Source organism: Gymnoscopelus braueri (genome assembly GCF_963280865.1).
Source record: "Gymnoscopelus braueri genome assembly, chromosome: 21".
Lineage (NCBI taxonomy): Eukaryota > Metazoa > Chordata > Actinopteri > Myctophiformes > Myctophidae > Gymnoscopelus > Gymnoscopelus braueri.
In genome coordinates, this window is record NC_137623.1 from 13,731,957 (window position 1) to 13,735,767 (window position 3,811).

Consider the following 3,811-nt stretch of genomic DNA (forward strand, 5'->3'; position numbering starts at 1 on the left):
GGAAGGTAACAAATGAAAATGGTTGTTAATCTTCAAATGTTTTGTGATGATAATAAAAACCTAAAAACATTATTTTCTCAGTGCCAGGTGTTTTACAAGCAACTTTTGCACATAAATGTATTAGAGGAAGACGGAAGTGACAACAAAGCAACAACATAAAGAACTATCATTATCAACTGACGACTCCGAGGCAACAGGATGGAAGAAATCACTGCTCTGGGTGAAATACAGAATTGTGCTGCGTTGGCCCCTAAATATGTGTTACATCCCGCCACAACAAAAGAGACAAGAAGGTCATGGGCATAATAGTCAGACTCAGACAAATACCATGTTCTTGTCAGACTCACCATTTTGTTGTAATTATGATGGTTATTATACACTAATGACTGTCTCATTACATTTTCTTTTTAAAGTCACCTTGAAATTGTACCAATAGCTGGTTGGTTGGCTGGCTGGTTTGTTGGTTGGCTGGCTGGCTGGCTGGCTAACTAACTAGCTACAGTAAGTCAAGAAAAGCAGCAGCCATAGTGATGCAGAGGCAGTTCAGAGCTTACATGGCTGGCAAGGTGATGAGGGCAGACTACCTGCAGGTGAAGGGAGCTGCTGTCATTCTCCAAGTAGGGTTCCGAGGCATGAAAGTTAGAAGAGAGCTGAGGGAAACACGACAGGCTGCTACTGTTATTCAGTCTGCGGTGAGAATGACGAGATGTAGAAAACGATACTTGCTCCTCCAGAGTGCAACCATCATCATCCAAATCCGATACAGGGCTCTCCGGGAGGGCAAAGAACAACAACGGGAGTACAGACGGCTAAGGCAGGGCATCATGAAGATACAAGCAGCCTACCGAGGTTTCAGAGTTCGAGAAGATCTAAAGCAGAAGAAAGACGCTGCCACTGTCATTCAAGCTCACTTCAGAATGCACAAAGTGCGCGTGGCCTACCTTGCCACCAAGTGTGCTGCTGTTGTTGTGCAGGAGCGCTACAGGGCCCAAAGGCTTAGAAACGAGCGGGTGCAGAGGTACAGAACCATGAGGTCTGCTACTGTCGTCATCCAGACTGCATACCGTGGTCACAGAGCGAGACTTGAGGTGGCGGAGATGCACAGAGCCGCCATTGTCCTTCAGAGAAGGTTCCATACCCTAAAGGACCGAAAACGCTTCTTGGCGATCAAATGTGCTGCTGTTTTCTGTCAGCAAAAATACAGAGCAATTAACCTGGCAAAAAAAACAAATTGAATTATCTGATGAGGCGCAGGGCAATAATATCCATCCAGACCTACAGAGGGATGGTTGTCAGGCAGCAGATGCATACCGAACGCATGGCAGCAATAACCATTGTGTCCCTCGTCCGAAAGTACGTAAGAGGCCATCAGGCTAGAAGAGAGATAGCCCGACAAAATCAAGCCGCCACCTTGATACAGTCCTGCTGGCGATGCTCGGTCCAGAGGCGTACTTTCAAGAGGCAGAGGGAGGCAACTGTGGTTCTACAGCGGAAGGTCCGGGCAGTCTGGCTAGCTAGGACAGAGCGGGACAACTACAACCGCATGAGAAGTGCCGCCATTACGCTGCAGTTCTACTGTCGACGCTGGATTACAAGACGTCAGGTAACGGTAGCAGTCACCCATATTACACTGAATTACTTTATTTTTCAAATTTCTACTTTAAATCAAAACTGGTTCTATGACTTTGACTTGTGTACAATTACATGTAACTCTACTATGGTTTTCTAGGTACAAGAGGCAGGCGAGGCACAGAAGAGGCTACGTTTTGCTGCAGCTGCCTTCCACCACCTCAGTGCCATAAGGATCCAGAGATCCCTGAGAGCCCACTGGGCCCTGCAGTCAGCAAAGAAACAAATCCACTCGGTCATCGCCGTACAGGTACTTCTATATCTTAAAGAGGAGTTCAGGTCAGTTTCAGTATAAGAGTTGCTCCGCGACGATTCCAACTATCAAGACTTACATTTATTTCCCTTGTCTCGCCAGCGATGGGTCCGAGCGAGGCAGGAGAGGACGCGTTTCCTGGCCAAGAGGAGGAAAGTAGTGATCACTCAGAGAGCTGTCAGGCACTGGTTAGCCCATCGCCGCCATGCTGCCGCCGTCATCCAGCGTGCTGCCAAGACATTCCTTCTCAAGCGACAGAGGAGGCTCCAGAGAGGCATCATCAAAGCTCAGGTACTACACTAGGGATGCGGTAGCAGCAACTCTCGCCTTAACAAAATTCTTCCTGTCGAGATCTCTTTTCACAGAGGCATTGAACCAGCGTTGGATCACGACAGAAGCTTGTCTCATCACAGTTAGCCCTTTTCTGACAACATGCCCTCTGAGGGCACTCTGGATGACAATGGCAGAAAGTTGCCGAAGCCTCAACCTTTGAAAGCAGCGCCTCTGCATGTGACCTCTGTAGTGAGCCTGAATGACGAGAGCAGTCCTCTTGATTTTTGCATAACGAAGGAGACACATGTGCATTCGGTACCAAGACTGAATCTTCAGGGCAGCAGCAGTTCTTCGCGCCATCCTTTCCTTGTGCCATTTCCAGAATGCAGTTTGTATCACTTGTACCGCTTGGTTCAACCTCTCCAGTCGCTGGGCCTTCCGTCTCCGGTAGTTCCTCTGGAGCTGGACGACTGACGTTCTAAGTGAGATGTATTGCTGCCGCTCTCTTCTTGCTGTGGTCCATGCTCTTGTGTACTTCTGAATAACTGCCGCAGCCCACAGCATTCTGGCATAGGCAGAGGACGCCCTCCTCATCCGCCAATGAGCTTGAACAACAATGGCACTATAGTTGAGGTGCTGGTAGGCCCCCCTAGCTGTGTACATCCTCCACTGAGCCTGCAGTGGACAAATAATTATTGTAGAGTATGAGCTATTGAACTTATTCACGATTAGCTTATAGTTGATACTCAAAGTTGAAATTTTGAAAATAGCAGATCTACAAGCTCACAACGCCTCACACTGCGAGGCGTTGTGAGCTTGTAGATCGGCTAATTTAAAAAATGTTCCTCTTTCTTATATTATTTGACAATTTGGCTAATGTTTGACCAGTTTTTATAGTTTAGTTTGTTGATTACTATTGATGCAGTAATGGTGTTTTTCTTTTAGGTATTAAAAAAATCACACCCAGTGTGAAGTGGGCGGTGTGGTCACAGTGGTCATCACAGTGATGGAAGAAGTGATGGAAGAAGTGATGGAAGAAGTGATGGAAGAAACCATAACTTAAAAAAAACACATCTATGGTTTTTTTTAAAGTTATGGTCCTATTTATAGGGCTATGCACATGTGTCATGTTTCCCTAGCCAATCACAGTCCTGAATAGACTGTGATTGGCCAATCACGGTGCAGGGTTAGGGGGGTACATTTGTGGCCAATCACAGCGCAGGATTTGGTGTGCAAATATCCAAACCTCACATATAGGGGCGGTTTCACCGCCCAAAAAGTCTTAAAAGTCCTTAAATTGTCATATGGGGACCCCCGCCAAAAAAAAAGAATCATATGGGGTCTTGACCCCCAGGTTGAGATCCACTGAATTACACAAGCCTGAACAATAATGTATACTTTATTCATGTGTGGTTTAAAAAGATTTGTTGGGTGAAGATAAATGTCTCTTTGGCTACTCCTGTACGTTTCCTACATCTCAAAACATTCTTATTTTTTTTATATATAAAATTTTTATCCCTCGATTTTGTAACCCTTTTTTCACCCGGTGCCAATTTTCTAAGTGATCCTGGGCACTACACTCCCCCACCAGCCTAGGGAGGCCAGGGCCGAGCTCATGCCTCCTTCAATGCATGAGAGCCAACTGACCTTCTCGTC